The following is a 23752-nucleotide window of genomic DNA, read 5'->3' as shown; positions in this document are numbered from 1 at the left end:
AAGGTAAAAACTACACTAAGTCACCACATATCTCTTGATACTTCCTTTCTTGTCGAGAGTCGCAAGAGAATGACTGAGGGTGGCAGTTAGGGGAGGAGCTATATAGACAGCTCTGCTGTGGGTGTTCTCTTGCAACTTCCTGTTGGGAAGGAGAATATCCCACAAGTAATGGATGAACCCGTGGACTGGATACACCTTTACAAGAGAAAGTTATGTATTTCCACTCCCCCTCTACCATGTGACAGCCATCAGCCAATCACAAATGCACACACGCTTATTCTGTGAATTCTTGCAAATGCTCAGTAGGAGCTGATGGCTCAAAAAGTTTAAATATAAAAAGACTGTGCACATTTTGGCAATGAAAGTAAATTGGAAAGTTGTTTAAAATTGCATGCTCTATCTGAATAATGAAAGTTTAATTTTGACTTGAGGGTCCCTTTAAGCTTTACATTCTTTCTTTTTAAATAAAGATAGGAAGAGAATGAAAAAAATTGATAACAGGCGTAAATTAGAAAGTTGCTTAAAATTGCTGCTCTATCTGAATCATGAAAGAAAAAAAAATTGTGTTTAGTGTCCCTTTAAGTGTTCCGGTGCAAAGGAAACTTTATTGAGATTAACTATGCCAAGAAGAAAATTGTGCCAGGACAGCACTACAAAAACCAAAATATAAAGCTTTCTAGTATATTCCAATATTTTATACAGCTTCTGGGGCAAATTATGTAGGGCAGGCAAGGGATTTTAGAAGCAATTTGAGAGGCAAGGAGTACAAAATGCAGCAGTGGTAAATACAATCAAATATCAATTAGACCAATTTATGGAAAAAAATGGCAGCTGTACTAATGCTGGTTAGAAAGCTTTACAGGCAGTAGCTCTGTCCGTCACAAAGATTTGGGCGCACCTCCAAGCATTCTGACCAGACTTTATACCTTGCCCTGCCACTCCCAGCAACATTCCAGTGTTCCTCTGAAGTCTGTCTTACCTCGCAGCTTATACTGTGGGAAGTTATCATCCAGATTCCTCTCAAGCAAATGCCAATAAGTGTTGAATTCCAACCATGCTGCAACGGCTCAGCCCCCTCATTCAACTGTTCCCGCTCCAGTCCTGTCCGCAAGCACATACCGTAGCGCACATGGAACAAGTATTGGCATTGTCACGCCAGTTAACTCTGGGAATTACAGTTTCCCAAAGATGATTGAGGGCCAGGTGGGCGGGCAACATTAGCGCTTTACTTTGCTGCATAGCAACACCCTGCATAGTGACAGTGCATACAGGATAGTACAGGTGCCGGTGGTAAATGTAGTACTTTTAGTCGACGACTTTGCAAAGGCAGCCGTAGCCCGCCCTTCCTGCTTTTTCACAGTACAGGGAACGTTGTAAAATGGGTCTGGTGCTGAAGTTACTGCCTTCAGCACTGAATCCATTTTGAAACAGTTCACTGTGGAGCAATTTATTACAGTAACGGTACATTTCCTTTCTTAGCTCTCGGGGGGCAGTTTAGATATGATATAATTAGATATGGACTGATTATAAAACATTGCATTAAGTTTATATTTTGATTTAGTTTTAGTCATCAGAATTGTTTTAGTCAACGAAATTAACACTGGTATAAAACTAAATCAGTTATTATTTGATAAAACTGGAAAAATAATTTAAAAAGTTATTATTCTAAAAATGAAACTTTTATGTAGAAAACCATGATCTAAATCAAGTTTTACTGACTAGTGATTTAAATTGATTTGATTAACATCCAAACCAGACCCAACCCCCTGCAGTCCCCATCAGTCATATATCAAAACCAGACCAAACCCCCTGCAGTACCCGTCAGTCATATGTCCACATCCGACCCAACCCCCTGAAGTCCCCATCAGTCATATGCCCAAACAAGACCCCTGTATTCCCTGTCAGTCATAGGCCCAAACCCCCTGCAGTCTACGTCAGTCATATGCCCAAACCAGATCCAACCCCCTACAGTCCCTGTCAGTCATTTGCCCAAAATGACAAAAGAACAGTTTAGACATGATAGAATTAGATATGGACAGATTATAAAACCTTGCATTAAGTGTAAATTTGGATTTAGTTTTAGTCAGTCTTTTGACTAAGATGGTATTTTAGTTTTAGTCGCACTTTAGTCATCAGGGGCGCAATCCGATATACGGTGTACTTTTCGGCGCAAATTAGGTAACCCGCACCGCCCGCAGTTTCACCTCGCACATCGGGGTATTACATATACGGCGCCGGCAGTTGCTAAAGTGCCGTAAGTCGGACAAACTAGCGATGTCCAGAAATAAGCGTAAGTACAAATCTCTGGAGTCGCCAGTGACTTACGGCACTTTAGAAACTGCCGTCGCCTACAAAAACTAACTAAAGTATTAAATCTCCCGTAACTGTTTAACACGCCTCCCAAAAATAGCCCGACACGTATACCCCTCTATCCGCAATCCCCCCTCTCACTCCTAACAATAAATGTATTAACCCCTAAGCCGCCGCTCCCGGACCCCGGCGCCACCTATATTATATGTATTACCCCCTAATCTGACCCCCCCTTACACCGCCGCCACCTATCTTAAATTTATTACCCCCTAATCTGACCCCCCTACACCGCCGCCACCTATCTTAAATTTATTACCCCCTAATTCAATCCCCCTACACCGCCGCCACCTATCTTAAATATATTACCCCCTAAACCTAAGTCTAATCCTAACACCCCCTAACTTAATTATTCTTTAAATAAATCTAAATAATATTAATATTGACTAAATTATTCCTATTTAAAAATAAATACCTATAAAATAAACCCTAAGATAGCTACAATATAATTAATAATTACATTGTAGCTATTTTAGGGTTTATATTTATTTTACAGGTAATTTTGGAATTATTTTAACTAGGTAGCTATTAAATAGTTATTAACTATTTAATAGCTATTGTACCTAGTTAAAATAAATACAAAGTTACCTGTAAAATAAATATAAACCCTAAAATAGCTACAATGTAATTATTAATTATATTGTAGCTATCTTAGGGTTTATTTTATAGGTATTTATTTTTAAATAGGAATAATTTAGTTAATATTAATATTATTTAGATTTATTTAAAGAATAATTAAGTTAGGGGGTGTTAGGGTTAGACTTGGGTTTAGGGAGTAATATATTTAATATAGGTGGCGGCGGTGTAGGGGGGGGGGATCAGATTAGGGGTTAATATATTTAATGTAGCTGGCAGCGGTGTAGGGGGATCAGATTAGGGGGTAATATATTTAATATAGGTGGCGGCGGTGTAGGGGGGGTTCAGATTAGGGTGTAATATATTTAATATAGGTGCACGGGTTTTGTATATCACTCTATGGGCCAAAAAACTACGGCCGAAGGGTGAAATATACGAGCGTAACTTCTATGTTACGCCGTATATGTGATACAAAACCCGCGCAAAATTTGGTGTCGCCGGATTTTGCGGGCGACGCTGCAGATCGGATCGGGCCCCAGAATTGTTTTAGTCAACAAAATTAACACTGGTATAAAACTAAATCAGTAATTTTCTGATAAAACTGGAAAAATAATTTAAAAAAGTTATTATTCTAAAAATGAAACCTTTATGTAGAAAACCATGATCTAAATCAAGTTTTACTGACTAGTGATTTAAATTGATTTGATTAACATCCAAACCAGACCCAACTCCCTGCAGTCCCTGTCAGTCATTTGCCCAAACTAAACCCATCACCCTGCATTCAATGTCAGTCATATGCCCCAACAAGACCCAACCCCCTGCAGTCCCCATCAGTCATATGCCCACATCAGACTCAACTCCCTGTGGTCCCTGTCATGTGCCCAAACCAGACACAACATATTGCAGTCTCTGTAAATCATATATAAAAAACAGAGAAGTGCTCAACCTGGGAACGAACAACCGCATAATTGCTTGTTCTATGGCTAGTTACTACCCAAGAAGCAGTCTCTTTTTGCTCAAAATGTGCCTTTCACAGAGAAGAACTTTCCTGTAGCATATCAGTCTGATCCTGACTTAACAGTGCAGTCCGGCCCCGAAATACCAGGCAATCCATCTCTGAATGAGAGAAACGGCAAAACCCCAGACGTAAGTTTTAGCCTATTGTGGGTCTCGTCAGTGAGGTGCAGCCATATCCCTCTAGGCACACTGAGCAACGGGTCCACATCTGGCTTCCTGCATCACCCTTAGGGAGACTTTCCTCAGGGTCATAATTTGCATAAATAAAAACAGAAGCGCTCAACCTGGGAACGAACAACCACATAATAGCTTGTTCTATGGCTAGTTACCACCCAAGAAGTAGCCTCTTTTTTGCTCAGCATGTGCCTTTCACAGAGAAGAACTTTCCTGTAGCATATCAGTCTGATCCTGACTTAACATAATTATGCAAATTACGACTCTTAGGGTAGTCTCCCTAAGTGTGATGCGGGAATCCAGACATGGACCCGTTGCTCAGTGTGCCTAGAGGGATATAGCTGCACCTCACTGACGAGGCCCACACTAGGCCGAAATGTACGTCTGGGGTTTTGCCATTTCCCTTGTTCAGAGAGGGATTGCCTGGTATTTCAGGGCTGGACTGCACTGTTAAGTCAGGATCAGACTGATATGCTACAGGAAAGTTCTTCTCTGTGAAAGGCACATATTGAGCAAAAAGAACTAGCTAGCCATAGAACAAGCTATTATGCCATTGTTCGTTCCCAGGTTGAGCGCTTCTCTCTATTTCTGTAAATCATATGTCCAAACCAGACCCAACTCCATGCATTCCCTGGCAAATGCCCAAACCAGACCCAACACCTTGCATTCCCTGTTAGTCATATGCTCAAACCAGACTAAACCCCCCTACAGTCTAAGTCAGTCATATGCCATTGCCAACATCAGATCTGAGATGCCACCCCTGGGCCTGTAGGCATATGCCCTCAGAAAGTAAAGAGTTGTAGCTGAGACAGCTAACAATACACACCACTGAGAATTGTCCCGTAGAGATGACGTCATCCGCAATAGCGGCAGCAGAGTCCTCCAGCAGTTCAGCTCTCAATACTGGCAAGGTGCAAGGCTCTGGGGTGCAGGAACCATCCGCCCAAAGTCAAATCCAAAACAGAAGAGCCGCACACAGTATAAATGCCAAACTTAGCAAATTTATTGCATAAAAATAAAACTTCAAACACAGAAGCAAGGTGCCTGACGCGTTTCCCGCCCTCTAGTGGCACTTTGATGAAGCGCCACTAGAGGGGGGGAAACGCGTCAGACACCTTGCTTCTGTGTTTGTGAAGTTTTATATTTAGGCATATGCCCTCACCAGATTTCACCTCAGTCCCTACTATCTGCCGCCCATCAGTTATACACCCAAACTTCAGATCAGACCAATGCCCTGCAGCCCCACACCCCATCCGACGATTGGCAGCTCCTGTCAGTCATATAAAACTACAATAATAAATGTATTTTATTGCACATGCAACTAAATTACTAGATAGTGCAGTAAAATACTATAACCAGAAAACCTGACATGGAGACATTAAAGGGACAGTATAAAATGTTTTTCCTTTAATATGTTTCCAATTACTTTCGTAACCAGCTGCAGACTATAAAATGTATGAGATTTGCTTTTTAAAGTTTGTGTATATGAATTAGCTGATTTTGTGTTTTGAAGTCACAACCTAATAGGTTGTAGGTATAGTCAGATCTCATTACTTTATCACATTGTGTACATATACATGCTTCTTTATCTTATATCTGTCAGTAAACCAAAGACTAATACTTATAGAGAACAAGGGAAAATTTAAATTGTATTACCTTATCTCTTCTATACCCCACAGGGAGTGTAATTTCTTTTGCTGACTGTGTTTACACAGCTCATCTATAGCTTTGACCTAAGGTCAGAAACTTTCAAAATAGGTGGGGATACCACAGGCTAAATCAACTGCTTCAAAGCCAAAATAAGGGTAAGTAAATACTTGTAAACAATTTAATACACTCCGGCAGGTAAAGTGGACCAATGGGAACAAATTAAAGGGGAGAATATTTTTGAGTAGACAGTCCCTATTTTTCATGCTAAGATCACATGTATATACGAGTGTACAAACGTCTTCATTCCAAGCATTACTAAGTGCAGCGTTTCACTGAACCACTAGCAAAGGAATTTACTGTCAGGACAATAAAGATTAGCAGATAATATATACAGTTAGAGAAGTGTCACAGGTTATTGAGAAACATGCACAGTACCCGCCTGTGCCAATTACGTCACTGGACATCTACAGACAAGCAGCAGCACTACGGGCTATAGGAACTGAGGATCAGACACAATGGGGGGGGGGGGGGGACTTGTATTATTAAGAAAGAGCAGCAGTTCTAGGAGACTACTACACATAAATAGGCTCAGGAGCAGTAGTACTGGAAGCCAGCTGCCGATTGGTGGCTACACGCATATGCCTCTTGTCATTGGCTCAGCTAGCTCCCAGTAGTGCTTTGCTGCTCTGGACTGATTTTGTAAGGGTTAAACACAGTTATACAAGCAATAATAATAATACAACATTTCTGTTTGCACTTCATGTTCCTTTTTCTAATGGTTCTGCAGACATTAACGGTGAATGTTGTAGAAAACGCCCCCGTAAGGTCAGGAAAACACCCCTGTAGTGACTGGAAAAAGCCCCATAAGGCCAGTAACGCTGCAGCAATGACTTCACCAGAGATACCCTGGAAATCAATAGCAGCCGACAGTGAGACAACCCCTCAGCTGCAGAGACTATTACAACAAATCATTTTATTGCACTAAAGTAGCCTTGTTCACCCTATCACTTTAGTTTTTGTAAAGCAGAGGCACAAAAGTGAAGAGGCGACAACATTCCTTTCTCTGCCTCTTCACTCAGGAGAGTTCCTTTCTGGTTATTATTCCCCCCCAGGGCTTTACAGGAGGGGGGATCCCACGCCATGGAAGAGATACAGGCTGCGCCTTCCTTTATCTCTCCTGTTAACCTCTGACCCTGTACATACAACAGTATTCCTCCCCTGACCCTGTACATACAACAGTATTCCTCCCCTGACCATACAACAGTATTCCTCCCCTGACCATACAACAGTATTCCTCCCCTGACCCTGTACATACAACAGTATTCCTCCCCTGACCATACAACAGTATTCCTCCCCTGACCCTGTACATACAACAGTATTCCTCCCCTGACCCTGTACATACAACAGTATTCCTCCCCTGACCCTGTACATACAACAGTATTCCTCCCCTGACCCTGTACATACAACAGTATTCCTCCCCTGACCCTGTACATACAACAGTATTCCTCCCCTGACCCTGTACATACAACAGTATTCCTCCCCTGACCCTGTACATACAACAGTATTCCCCCCCTGACCCTGTACATACAACAGTATTCCCCCCCTGACCCTGTACATACAACAGTATTCCCCCCCTGACCCTGTACATACAACAGTATTCCCCCCCTGACCCTGTACATACAACAGTATTCCCCCCCTGACCCTGTACATACAACAGTATTCCCCCCCTGACCCTGTACATACAACAGTACCCCCCCCCCCCAAACCTGTACATACAACAGTATTCCCCCCCTGACCCTGTACATACAACAGTACCCCCCCCAACCCTGTACATACACCAGTATTCCCCCCTGACCCTGTACATACACCAGTATACCACCTGACCATGTAAATACACCAGTATTGCCCCCTGACTCTGTACATACACCAGTATACCACCTGACCCTGTACATACACCAGTATACCACCTGACCCTGTACATACACCAGTATACCACCTGACCCTGTACATACACCAGTATTCCCCCCTGACCCTGTACATACAGCAGTATACCACCTGACCGTGTACATACACCAGTATTATCCCCTGCCCTGCGTGTGCATACACCCCACGACACAGTGCATACACCGTTTTCCCAGATACTTACTCAGACGGTAAAGCTAGTGGTCTTATGATCGCTATGAATTTTTGAAGAATCGCTAATTATTTCTCGTCTGTCACCGTCTAATTCTGCAAACCCCGCCTACAGATTCTACAGCCCCGCTCCTCCCCTAGTCAGTTGATTATGAAGGTTCCGGGGAGGAGTCTGGCAGGTTAGGAGCGAGATGCAGATTTTGTTAGCCAGAGATACGTTCGTTGTGCTGAATGATAATGAAATAGGAGATTTGGGCGTGGTTATGTTTAGTAGGCGTGGTTTTACAAACAATCCCACAGTGAGACTTAACACTAACGTGATGTGTTCGTGCGCGCTCATGTGCACTGTGTACTACCTACATACATATGTAATGTGTCACACTGGTACCTTACTGGTATCATTACATGTCATGATCACTGTGTGCTACATACATACATATGTAATGTGTCACACTGGTACCTTACTGGTATCATTACATGTCATCATCACTGTGTGCTACATACATACATATGTAATGTGTCACACTGGTACCTTACTGGTATCATTACATGTCATCATCACTGTGTGCTACATACATACATATGTAATGTGTCACACTGGTACCTTACTGTATCATTACATGTCATCATCACTGTGTGCTACATACATACATATGTAATGTGTCACACTGGTACCTTACTGGTATCATTACATGCCATCATCACTGTGTGCTACATACATACACATGTAATGTGTCACACTGGTACCTTACTGTATCATTACATGTCATCATCACTGTGTGCTATATACATACATATGTAATGTGTCACACTGGTACCTTACTGGTATCATTACATGTCATCATCACTGTGTGCTACATACATACATACATATGTAATGTGTCACACTGGCACCTTACTGTTTCATTACATGTCATCATCACTGTGTGCTACATACATACATATGTAATGTGTCACACACTGTTACCTTATTGGTATCAGTACATGTCATCATCACTGTGTGCTACATACATACATATGTAATGTGTCACACTGGTACCTTACTGGTATCATTACATGTCATCATCACTGTGTGCTACATACATACATACATACATATGTAATGTGTCACACTGGTACCTTACTGGTATCATTACATGTCATCATCACTGTGTGCTACATACATACATACATACATATGTAATGTGTCACACTGGTACCTTACTGGTATCATTACATGTCATCATCACTGTGTGCTACATACATACATATGTAATGTGTCACACTGGTACCTACTGGTATCATTACATGTCATCATCACTGTGTGCTACATACATACATATGTAATGTGTCACACTGGTACCTTACTGGTATAATTACATGTCATAATCACTGTGTGCTACATACATACATATGTAATGTGTCACACTGGTACCTTACTGGTATAATTACATGTCATAATCACTGTGTGCTACATACATACATATGTAATGTGTCACACTGGCACCTTACTGGTATCATTACATGTCATCATCACTGTGTGCTACATACATACATATGTAATGTGTCACACTGGCACCTTACTGGTATCATTACATGTCATCATCACTGTGTGCTACATACATACATATGTAATGTGTCACACTGGTACCTTACTGGTATCATTACATGTCATCATCACTGTGTGCTACATACATATGTAATGTGTCACACTGGTACCTTACTAGTATCATTACATGTCATCATCACTGTGTGCTACATACATACATATGTAATGTGTCACACTGGTACCTTACTGTATCATTACATGTCATCATCACTGTGTGCTACATACATACATATGTAATGTGTCACACTGGCACCTTACTGTATCATTACATGTCATCATCACTGTGTGCTACATACATACATATGTAATGTGTCACACACTGTTACCTTATTGGTATCATTACACGCCATCATCACTGTGTGCTACATACATACATATGTCATATGTCACACTGGTACCTTATTGGTATCATTACACGCCATCATCACTGTGTGCTACATACATACATATCTAATGTGTCACACTGGTACCTTACTGGTATTATTACATGTCATCATCTCTGTGTGCTACATACATACATACATACATACATACATATATAATGTGTCACACTGGTACCTTACTGGTATTATTACATGTCATCATCACTGTGTGCTACATACATACATATGTAATGTGTCACACTGGTACTTTACTGTATCATTACATGTCATCATCACTGTGTGCTACATACATACATATATATGTAATGTGTCACACTGGTACCTTACTGGTATTATTACATGTCATCATCACTGTGTGCTACATACATACATATGTAATGTGTCACACTGGTACCTTACTGGTATCATTACATGTCATCATCCCTGTGTGCTACATACATACATATGTAATGTGTCACACTGGTACCTTACTGTATCATTACATGTCATCATCACTGTGTGCTACATACATACATATGTAAAGTGTCACATTGGCACCTTACTGGTATCATTACATGTCATCATCAATGTGTGCTACATACATACATACATATGTAATGTGTCACACTGGTACCTTACTGGTATCATTAAATGTCATCATCACTGTGTGCTACATACATACATATGTAATGTGTCACACTGGCACCTTACTGGTATCATTACATGTCATCATCACTGTGTGCTACATACATACATATGTAATGTGTCACACTGGTACCTTACTGGTATCATTACATGTCATCATCACTGTGTGCTACATACATACATATGTAATGTGTCACACTGGTACCTTACTGGTATAATTACATGTCATCATCACTGTGTGCTACATACATACATATGTAATGTGTCACACTGGTACCTTACTGTATTATTACATGTCATCATCACTGTGTGCTACATACATACATATGTAATGTGTCACACTGGTACCTTACTGTATCATTACATGTCATCATCTATGTGTGCTACATACATACATATGTAATGTGTCACACTGGCACCTTAGTGGTATCATTACATGTCATCATCACTGTGTGCTACATACATACATATGTAATGTGTCACACTGGTACCTTACTGGTATCATTACATGTCATCATCACTGTGTGCTACATACATACATATGTAATGTGTCACACTGGCAACTTACTGTATCATTACATGTCATCATCACTGTGTGCTACATACATACATATGTAATGTGTCACACACTGTTACCTTATTGGTATCATTACATGTCATCATCACTGTGTGCTACATACATACATATGTAATGTGTCACACTGGTACCTTACTGGTATCATTACATGTCATCATCACTGTGTGCTACATACATACATACATACATATGTAATGTGTCACACTGGCACCTTACTGTTTCATTACATGTCATCATCACTGTGTGCTACATACATACATATGTAATGTGTCACACACTGTTACCTTATTGGTATCAGTACATGTCATCATCACTGTGTGCTACATACATACATATGTAATGTGTCACACTGGTACCTTACTGGTATCATTACATGTCATCATCACTGTGTGCTACATACATACATATGTAATGTGTCACACTGGTACCTTACTGGTATCATTACATCATTACATGTCATCATCACTGTGTGCTACATACATACATATGTAATGTGTCACACTGGTACCTTACTGGTATCATTACATGTCATCATCACTGTGTGCTACATACATACATACATACATATGTAATGTGTCACACTGGTACCTTACTGGTATCATTACATGTCATCATCACTGTGTGCTACATACATACATACATACATATGTAATGTGTCACACTGGTACCTTACTGGTATCATTACATGTCATCATCACTGTGTGCTACATACATACATATGTAATGTGTCACACTGGTACCTACTGGTATCATTACATGTCATCATCACTGTGTGCTACATACATACATATGTAATGTGTCACACTGGTACCTTACTGGTATAATTACATGTCATAATCACTGTGTGCTACATACATACATATGTAATGTGTCACACTGGTACCTTACTGGTATAATTACATGTCATAATCACTGTGTGCTACATACATACATATGTAATGTGTCACACTGGCACCTTACTGGTATCATTACATGTCATCATCACTGTGTGCTACATACATACATATGTAATGTGTCACACTGGCACCTTACTGGTATCATTACATGTCATCATCACTGTGTGCTACATACATACATATGTAATGTGTCACACTGGTACCTTACTGGTATCATTACATGTCATCATCACTGTGTGCTACATACATATGTAATGTGTCACACTGGTACCTTACTAGTATCATTACATGTCATCATCACTGTGTGCTACATACATACATATGTAATGTGTCACACTGGTACCTTACTGTATCATTACATGTCATCATCACTGTGTGCTACATACATACATATGTAATGTGTCACACTGGCACCTTACTGTATCATTACATGTCATCATCACTGTGTGCTACATACATACATATGTAATGTGTCACACACTGTTACCTTATTGGTATCATTACACGCCATCATCACTGTGTGCTACATACATACATATCTAATGTGTCACACTGGTACCTTACTGGTATTATTACATGTCATCATCTCTGTGTGCTACATACATACATACATACATACATATATAATGTGTCACACTGGTACCTTACTGGTATTATTACATGTCATCATCACTGTGTGCTACATACATACATATGTAATGTGTCACACTGGTACTTTACTGTATCATTACATGTCATCATCACTGTGTGCTACATACATACATATATATGTAATGTGTCACACTGGTACCTTACTGGTATTATTACATGTCATCATCACTGTGTGCTACATACATACATATGTAATGTGTCACACTGGTACCTTACTGGTATCATTACATGTCATCATCCCTGTGTGCTACATACATACATATGTAATGTGTCACACTGGTACCTTACTGTATCATTACATGTCATCATCACTGTGTGCTACATACATACATATGTAAAGTGTCACATTGGCACCTTACTGGCATCATTACATGTCATCATCAATGTGTGCTACATACATACATACATATGTAATGTGTCACACTGGTACCTTACTGGTATCATTAAATGTCATCATCACTGTGTGCTACATACATACATATGTAATGTGTCACACTGGCACCTTACTGGTATCATTACATGTCATCATCACTGTGTGCTACATACATACATATGTAATGTGTCACACTGGTACCTTACTGGTATCATTACATGTCATCATCACTGTGTGCTACATACATACATATGTAATGTGTCACACTGGTACCTTACTGGTATAATTACATGTCATCATCACTGTGTGCTACATACATACATATGTAATGTGTCACACTGGTACCTTACTGTATTATTACATGTCATCATCACTGTGTGCTACATACATACATATGTAATGTGTCACACTGGTACCTTACTGTATCATTACATGTCATCATCTATGTGTGCTACATACATACATATGTAATGTGTCACACTGGCACCTTAGTGGTATCATTACATGTCATCATCACTGTGTGCTACATACATACATATGTAATGTGTCACACTGGTACCTTACTGGTATCATTACATGTCATCATCACTGTGTGCTACATACATACATATGTAATGTGTCACACTGGCAACTTACTGTATCATTACATGTCATCATCACTGTGTGCTACATACATACATATGTAATGTGTCACACACTGTTACCTTATTGGTATCATTACATGTCATCATCACTGTGTGCTACATACATACATATGTAATGTGTCACACTGGTACCTTACTGGTATCATTACATGTCATCATCACTGTGTGCTACATACATACATACATACATATGTAATGTGTCACACTGGCACCTTACTGTTTCATTACATGTCATCATCACTGTGTGCTACATACATACATATGTAATGTGTCACACACTGTTACCTTATTGGTATCAGTACATGTCATCATCACTGTGTGCTACATACATACATATGTAATGTGTCACACTGGTACCTTACTGGTATCATTACATGTCATCATCACTGTGTGCTACATACATACATATGTAATGTGTCACACTGGTACCTTACTGGTATCATTACATCATTACATGTCATCATCACTGTGTGCTACATACATACATATGTAATGTGTCACACACTGGTACCTTATTGGTATCATTACATGTCATCATCACTGTGTGCTACATACATACATACATATGTAATGTGTCACACTGGTACCTTACTGGTATCATTACATGTCATCATCACTCTGTGCTACATACATACTGTGACAGAACCCAAGGCATAGTAATGGAAGGTGTCTATATTCCCTCAAAAGTGCTGCAGTGCGGGGTATGGTCTGACAACCCCAGGGAGAATTGTTATGTTTGTTTGCCACATAGAGAAAATATGTGATTTATTTCTGGGTCCCTGGGGTGGAGTATTTGGAGTAGGGTGGGCCAGTGCTCCACCCCGCAGTTTGCAAGTAGCACATTATGTCAAAAAGTCCAGTCCAGGAATTCTGTCTGACTCAGCTAGCTACTCACCTGCATGTGGTAATTAACAGCAGGTGCTAATAAAATCCCCAGTCAGGGGTTGAGAGGTAGATTTGCCAGCAGTAAAGGGAAACTGCAAACACTCTCCTGAGAGACTGAGAGGAATTATCTCTAAAGGACAAAGTTTGAAAGGTCTGTGCAATATTACTTTTGTGAAAAGCTACTTAGTGCAGACAGTTGTACTTGTTAGTAAGTGCTCAGTGGAGCAAGCCTCTTTTGTTTTGTTTATGTTTATTTTGCCTATTTTTTTTCCAGATCTGATAATAAACAGACTGTATTTTATAAAGCTACAACCTTGTGTTGTGTTTCCAGCTTTGAGGACTGTGTGTTTCCAAGATCCCAGGTCACATATGGTGGAGGTAGCGGGCAACACACTAATAGTCTGTTAAGGAAACAATACCACACTTAAAATGGAGGAAGTTGTAAAGGCTTTACTACAGGCTACGGCCTCACAGCAACAGGCCACTGCCACACAGCAGCAAGCTACTGCCAGCCAGCAAGAAAATATTGCAGTGCTACAAAAACTGGTATTAACACAAAGAGAGGAACAGCAGAATATCACACGTACCATGCAGCAGGAGATTTGAGGCCTATCTGAAAGACTGGGCAGGTGTGCTGCAGAAATTCCACACAGTTCTAAGACTCTGAGAGTGAGTAACTATTTGCAAAAGATGGTGGCTACAGATGATGTGGAGGCTTACCTGATGGCTTTTGAAAGGACAGCCGAAAGAGAAGGGTGGCCTGCGTCTGAATGGGCAAGTCTCCTTGCGCCATTTCTAAGTGGAGAACCTCAGAAGGCATATTATGATTTGGAGCCTGAGCAGGCCAGTGACTATAAAAAGCTAAAAACAGAAATCTTGGCCCGCCTGGGAGTAACGACAGCAGTAAGGGCCCAGCGATTTCACTCCTGGACTTACAGTCAAGACAAAGCCGTGCGGTCACAGATGTTTGACTTGATACATCTTGCCAGGAAATGGCTACAGCCAGAGGTCAACTCAGCTAGTCACATTATGGAACAGCTCGTGATGGACCAGTTCCTGCGAGGATTGCCTGTTTCCCTGCGGCGGTGGGTCAGCCAGAGTGAACCTAAAACTGCTGACGGTCTAGTTGCCCTGGTGGAACGCTATTTGACTGCCGGAGAGTTTCTACAAATCCCCAACCAGGAAAGAACTAGAACCCCGAAGATCCAGAGTCCCAGTAAATTGGGTAAGACTGTTCCGGGGAAAAGGGGGTATTGGGAGGAGCAGATGGGTTTTTACAACCCGAGGGACATTACTGCAAGGGAAAAGAGTTTTGTGAGGCAGGAAGGGTCCACAATAGCCTCAAAGATGTTGTCTAATGCTAATATTAAATGTTTTCAATGTAAAGAGTATGGACATTTTGCAAAGGACTGCCCTGAGAATGATGTTGCTATGGAATGTAATGTTGGCAATATGAGAGACAATTATTCATTGTACTCTCGCTCAGTATATGCAATTACCAAAAATGATTGTTTAAATGGCCACCCTTGGTGCACTGTAAGGGTGGAGGGAAATTAAATTAAAGCTTTGCTGGACTCTGGTAGCATGGTTACGCTCATAGACAGGGGTCTGTTGAGAAATACTCCTATTGATAATTACCAGAACCTAGATATTGCTTGTGTCCATGGGGACATACACAAGTATCCAACTGCTAAAGTACTTATTGAAACACAAAATGGCCCTATAAATCATAGAGTTGGTTTAGTGGATAAATTAGTCCATGAAATGATAATAGGCAGAGATTTTCCCCATTTTTTGAATCTATGGGATGCTGCTGAGGAAAATTCACCGGATTCAGTAGAGGGCGCTGTTTGTGACTTTCCCTTTTCTGATTTATTGGGGGATGACTTAGACAAAATAACTCCTGCTAGAGGGAAACACTCAACCCCTATGGAAACCCTAGTTGGATGTAATACTGAACAGAATAATACAGGTCAATCTAATATATCTGAACCTGATGTAGAAATAACTGACCTAGAGGTTAGCCCAAGTAACTTTAGGGCTGCACAATGGGAGGATCCAACTTTAGCTGTGGCTAGAAACTATATTTCCATAAGAAATGGCACCCCCATTAATACTGATAAAGCGCTCACCTATCCATACTTTGAAGTGGAAAATGATTTATTGTACAGAGTTCGGAAAAAGGAGTCTGTCAAACAGCTGTTAGTACCCCAGGCATATCGACACACTGTATTAAATCTGGCACATAGCCACATACTTGGGGGGCACTTGGGGATTGAAAAAACCAGAGAGAGAATTCTTAGGAGGTTTTATTGGCCAGGTGTAATGGCATCTATCACAAACTATGGTTCTTCTTGTCCTGAATGCCAATTAACTGCCCCTCTTACAGCATACCGTAGCCCCTTGGTGCCCTTACCCATAATTGAGGTCCCATTTGAACGCATTGGTATGGATTTTGTGGGTCCTCTTGTAAAGTCTGCAAGGGGGCACCAGTATATATTGGTAATAGTAGACTATGCTACACGTTACCCTGAGGCAATACCCATGCGTACTACTTCAGCAAAACCAATTGCTAAGGAGTTAATGTTAATGTTCAGCCGTGTTAGGATTCCCAAAGAAATATTAACAGAACAAGGCACTCCATTTATGTCGAGAATTACAAAGGAGTTGTGTAATCCTCTTCATATAAAGCATCTGAAAACATCCGTATATCACCCACAAACTGATGGTCTGGTAGAACTATTTAATAAAACACTAAAGGCTATGCTCAAAAAAGTAATTGATAAAGATGGGAAAAACTGGGATTTCCTTTTGCCTTATTTAATGTTTTCCATCCGAGAGGTCCCTCAAGCTTCTACTGGGTTTTCGCCCTTAGAACTTTTGTATGGAAGACACCCCAGAGGGTTGCTAGACATAGCTAAGGAGACTTGGGAACAGGAGTCAACCCCTCACAGAAGTGTGATTGAACATATAACTCAGATGCAGGATCGGATGACAGCCATTATGCCCATAGTTAGAGAACACATGGAAAATGCCCAACAGCACCAGCAGAACAGCTATAATAGAAATGCCAGGGTTCGTGTGTTTAATCCAGGAGACAGAGTACTAGTCCTGGTTCCCACTGTAGAGAACACATTTTTGGCAACATGGCATGGGCCATATGAAGTCATTGACAGAGTGGGGGAAGTAAATTACAAAGTAAGACAGTCTGGGAGGCGAAAGGAGGTACAGATTTACCATGTGAATTTACTTAAACCGTGGAAAGAAAGAGAAACACTTGTGGCTATAAAAACAGCAGACCTCCCTACAATGGAGGAGAATGAACCCGTAGTCAATATCTCAGAAACCCTGACTATCCACCAGAAGAGGGAGGTAAAAGACTTCATCAGATTAAATAAAGATGTTTTCTCCTCAGTCCCAGGAAGAACTACGATAATAGAGCATGACATTGTCACTGAACCGGGGAAAAAGGATAAATCTAAAGCCATATAGAATACCTGAAGCCCGGAGGGAAGCAATCAAATTGGAAGTAAAGAAAATGCTGGACCTTGGGGTAATGGAAGAATCCCAAAGTGACTGGAGTAGCCCAATGTTGCTTGTACCAAAGCCTGATGGCACAATCAGGTTTTGTAATGATTACCGGAAGCTGAATGCAATATCCAAGTTTGATGCATACCCCATGCCAAGGGTTGATGAACTTGTGGAGAGACTTGGGAGAGCCAGGTACCTTACCACATTGGATTTGACCAAGGGTTATTGGCAAGTGCCGCTTACAGGATGGGCAAAGGAAAAGACTGCCTTCTCTACTCCAGATGGGCTCTTCCAATACAAGGTGTTACCTTTTGGCCTACATGGTGCTCCAGCAACATTTCAAAGAATGATGGACCGGATCTTAAGGCCACATGCTCATTATGCTGCAGCTTACTTAGATGACGTGGTCATACATAGCGAAGATTGGGAGTCTCACTTGCCAAAAGTGCAAGCTGTCCTTAATTCCATAAGAAATGCCGGTCTGACTGTAAATGTACCATTGGCTTGGAGGAGGCCAAGTATCTTGGCTATTCCATTGGAAGAGGAATAGTAAAGCCACTACTTGCTAAAGTTGAAGCCATAAGGAATTGGCCACGACCTATGACGAAGAAACAGGTCAGAACATTTCTTGGGCTTGTTGGCTACTACAGAAGGTTTATCTCCAACTTTGCTACTATAGCGGGTCCTTTAACTGACCTCACAAAAGCAAAAGCTCCAGTAATAGTGAAATGGTCCTCTGAAGCTGAACAGGCATTTCAAAATCTCAAGGAAGCCATCTGTAGACAACCAGTGTTAGTCACCCCTGATTTTTCAAAGGAGTTTGTTTTACAGACGGATGCCTCTGATGTTGGGCTTGGAGCAGTGCTTTCCCAGGAAACTCAAAGTGAAGAGCACCCAATACTATACCTGAGCCGGAAACTTGAACCTAGAGAAAAGAACTATTCAATTGTTGAAAAGGAGTGTCTAGCAATTAAATGGGCTGTTGAAACTCTCAAATATTATTTGTTGGGCAGAAAATTTAGACTAGTTACTGATCATGCACCTCTCAAATGGATGAGTCAAAATAAGGATAATAATAGTAGAGTTACACGCTGGTTCATTAGTTTGCAACCCTATCTCTTCTCAGTAGAACACAGGGCAGGAAGTAAGCAGGGTAATGCTGATGGCCTTTCACGTATGCATACGCTTTTGGCAATGGTTGCTCACCCCTCTAGGTCTGAGCTGGCGGGGAGGATGTGTGACAGAACCCAAGGCATAGTAATGGAAGGTGTCTATATTCCCTCAAATGTGCTGCAGTGCGGGGTATGGTCTGACAACCCCAGGGAGAATTGTTATGTTTGTTTGCCACATAGAGAAAATATGTGATTTATTTCTGGGTCCCTGGGGTGGAGTATTTGGAGAGTAGGGTGGGCCTGTGCTCCACCCCGCAGTTTGCAAGTAGCACATTATGTCAAAAAGTCCAGTCCAGGAATTCTGTCTGACTCAGCTAGCTACTCACCTGCATGTGGTAATTAACAGCAGGTGCTAATAAAATCCCCAGTCAGGGGTTGAGAGGTAGATTTTTGCCAGCAGTAAAGGGAAACTGCAAACACTCTCCTGAGAGACTGAGAGGAATTATCTCTAAAGGACAAAGTTTGAAAGGTCTGTGCAATATTACTTTTGTGAAAAGCTACTTAGTGCAGACAGTTGTACTTGTTAGTAAGTGCTCAGTGGAGCAAGCCTCTTTTGTTTTGTTTGTTTATTTTGCCTGTTTTTTTTGCCAGACCCGATAATAAACAGACTATATTTTATAAAGCTACAACCTTGTGTGGTGTTTCCAGCTTTGAGGACTGTGTGTTTCCAAGATCCCAGGTCACAATACATATGTAATGTGTCACACTGGTACCTTACTGGTATCATTACATGTCATCATCACTGTGTGCTACATACATACATATGTAATGTGTCACACTGGTACCTTACTGTATCATTACATGTCATCATCACTGTGTGCTACATACATACATATGTAATGTGTCACACTGGTACCTTACTGGAATCATTACATGTCATCATCACTGTGTGCTACATACATACATATGTAATGTGTCACACTGGTACCTTACTGGTATCATTACATGTCATCATCACTGTGTGCTACATACATACATACATATGTAATGTGTCCCACTGGCACCTTACTGGTATCATTACATGTCATTATCACTGTGTGCTACATACATACATATGTAATGTGTCACACTGGTACCTTACTGTATCATTACATGTCGTCATCATCACTGTGTGCTACATACATACATATGTAATGTGTCACACTGGTACCTTACTGATGTCATTACATGTCATCATCACTGTGTGCTACATACATACATATGTAATGTGTCACACTGGTACCTTACTGGTATCATTACATCTCATCATCACTGTGTGCTACATACATACATATGTAATGTGTCACACTGGTACCTTACTGTATCATTACATGTCATCATCACTGTGTGCTACATACATACATATGTAATGTGTCACACTGGTACCTTACTGTATCATTACATGTCATCATCACTGTGTGCTACATACATACATATGTAATATGTCACACTGGTACCTTACTGTATCATTACATATTTCAAAAATACAGGGTATGTACCAGGTGATTGCCACAGGGATGTGTGTCATGTAATGTGTGTCACATGTTATATATCAGGTGATTGTCACAGTGAGATAACTAGCTAGTGTGCACAGCCTTTGTCATTTATTCTGCAGCTTATTCAGCTAATAAAACTGATTTCATATATATGTTACTATTCGTTCTTATCACCTGGTATGGGATTTTATCTTTGATCAGTTTGCACACTCAGTGAGTGTTCAGGAGATGTGAGTAAATAAAAGCTGAAACAAGAGGGTTGTAAGTGAAATCAGTTTACTCTAAACAAATAAAATAGCATTAGACAGGAAAATCTATTATATAATAAACTGATGATCAGTTCCTGAAGTGCATTGGGAGGAGCCTGCTCTGCAAATGAAGCAGAAGAACATGTACAAGATTATTCTTTTTTTTTTATCAGCTTTATTCATTATGTAAAATATAAAGTACAAAAGAGGGAGACGCAGCTCCCTTGAGTGTGTTTGATTTCGAGAATAGCCGTTGAAATTTAAGATTTTATAGTACTATGAAAACATTGTGACTCGACTTAACATAGTAACATAGTAGAGGAGGTTGAAAAAAGACAGAAGTCCATCGAGTTCAGCCTATACAAATCTAATATACTTACAAAAAAAAAAAGCTCCAGTTGATATTAAATTAATCGCACTAAAAGGTGACCCATTTAATACAAGCAATTTTGTTTGAATTTTGTTTCTAGACAGAAATGTATCCAAACAATTTTTAAATGTATCTAAGGTATTGGCATTCACTACCTCCTTTGGAAAAGAGTTCCACAATTTTATTGCTCTTATGTGGTAGTAGGACATTTAGATCTTTCCCCAACTCTCCAAATAGGGGGTTAAACATACAAGATTATTCTATATGTTCATGTGTAGTTTATTATTATAAGTTATTTATACAGCGCCAACAGATTACACAGCACTATATAAAGTTCTAAACATTAGAGGGATGCATACATACACTGACAAGTACAATAAGGGTACATTAGTAAGGGTGTGCAATAACTGAGTTATCTGTTATACAAAAGGAGAGGAATGTCCTGCCCTTGAGCACAATCAATAGTAGTTCACTTACATACAGCTAGAGCGGCCCTCAAGCTTACAATCTAAAGGAGAGGGGATGCACACAATAGGTAAGGGCGAAAGGAAATTAGTCGGATATAAGGCAGGGTGAGCTGGGAATAAATCGTTATATAGGGATCACTAAGGGAAGAAACTGTGTGGTGAGTGAGCAAATGAGGTTTGCAAAAGTGTAACAGAATGAGGTAGACTCTGTATAAAAGCTGTGAATGTAAAATAGTTTCTCTATCCTGGATCATTAGTGATAGCTTCACCTGATTACTGTTAAGAGCTGCTATAAATGAAGCACCTATGTGGTGGATAAGGATAAAGGGCTAGTGCTTGCAAATCTGTGAGATTGATGTAAATTACAGGTATTTAAGCTGGTGTGTAAATCTGTGAGACTGATGTAAATTACAGGCTTGTGAGCTGGTGTAAATCTGTGAGACTGATGTACATTACAGGTATGTAAGCTGGTGTGTAAATCTGTGAGACTGATGTAAATTACAGGTATGTAAGCTGGTGTGTAAATCTGTGAGAATGATGTAAATTACAGGTATGTAAACTGGTGTGTAAATCTGTGAGACTGATGTAAATTACAGGTATGTAAACTGGTGTGTAAATCTGTGAGACTGATGTAAATTACAGGTATGTAAGATGGTGTGTAAATCTGTGAGACTTATGTAAATTACAGGTATGTAAACTGGTGTGTAAATCTGTGAGACTGATGTAAATTACAGGTATGTAAACTGGTGTGTAAATCTGTGAGACTGATGTAAATTACAGGTATGTAAACTGGTGTGTAAATCTATGAGACTGATGTAAATTACAGGTATGTAAGATGGTAATTACAGACTTGTGAGCTGGTGTGTAAATCTGTGAGACTTGATGTAAATTACAGACTTGTGAGCTGGTGTGTAAATCTGTGAGACTGATGTAAATTAGATGCTTGTAAAACTGGTGTGTAAATCTGTGAGGCTGATGTAAGTTACAGGCTTATAAACTGGTGTGTAAATCTGTGAGACTGATGTAAATTACAGACTTGTGAGCTGGTGTGTAAATCTGTGAGACTGATGTAAAATACAGACTTGTGAGCTGGTGTGTAAATCTGTGAGACTGATGTAAATTACAGACTTGTGAGCTGGTGTGTAAATCTGTGAGACTGATGTAAATTAGATGCTTGTAAACTGGTGTGTAAATCTGTGAGGCTGATGTAAGTTACAGGCTTGTGAGCTGGTGTGTAAATCTGTGAAACTGATGTAAATTACAGGCTTGTGAGCTGGTGTGTAAATCTGTGAGACTGATGTAAATTACAGGTATGTAAGCTGGTGTGTAAATCTGTGAGTGTGTGTAAATCTGTGAGACTGATGTAAATTACAGGTATGTAAACTGGTGTGTAAATCTGTGAGTGATGTAAATTACAGGTATGTAAGCTGGTGTGTAAATCTGTGAGACTGATGTAAATTACAGGTATGTAAGATGGTGTGTAAATCTGTGAGACTGATGTAAAATACAGACTTGTGAGCTGGTGTGTAAATCTGTGAGACTGGTGTAAATTACAGGCTTGTGAGCTGGTGTGTAAATCTGTGAGACTTATGTAAATTAGATGCTTGTAACCTGGTGTGTAAATCTGTGAGACTGATGTAAATTACAGGCTTGTGAGCTGGTGTGTAAATCTGTGAGAATGATGTAAATTACAGGCTTGTGAGCTGGTGTGTAACTATGTGAGACTTATGTAAATTACAGGTATGTAAGCTGTTGTGTAAATCTGTGAGACTGATGTAAATTACAGACTTGTGAGCTGGTGTGTAAATCTGTGAGACTTATGTAAATTAGATGCTTGTAACCTGGTGTGTAAATCTGTGAGACAGATGTAAATTACAGGCTTGTGAGCTGGTGTGTAAATCTGTGAGACTGATGTAAATTACAGGTATGTAAGCTGGTGTGTAAGTCTGTG

At 40.3% G+C, this 23752-nt stretch overlaps 1 protein-coding gene across 1 annotated transcript in view; it reads right to left on the bottom strand.

Annotated features, from left to right (window-relative positions):
• Window positions 1–8078, bottom strand: part of LOC128666128 (CD59 glycoprotein) — a 101278-nt gene extending 93200 nt beyond the window's left edge. The window contains exon 1 of the mRNA XM_053720542.1: window positions 7931–8078. The gene's annotated coding sequence lies outside the window, so the exon portion shown is untranslated. The remainder of the gene's footprint in view (window positions 1–7930) is intronic.
• Window positions 8079–23752: the final 15674 nt, after the last annotated feature.

The sequence above is a fragment of the Bombina bombina genome, chromosome 7 (genome assembly GCF_027579735.1).
Source record: "Bombina bombina isolate aBomBom1 chromosome 7, aBomBom1.pri, whole genome shotgun sequence".
NCBI classification, from domain to species: domain Eukaryota; kingdom Metazoa; phylum Chordata; class Amphibia; order Anura; family Bombinatoridae; genus Bombina; species Bombina bombina.
Note: the sequence above shows the minus strand (reverse complement) of the source record. Positions and strands in the feature narration are given on the sequence as shown.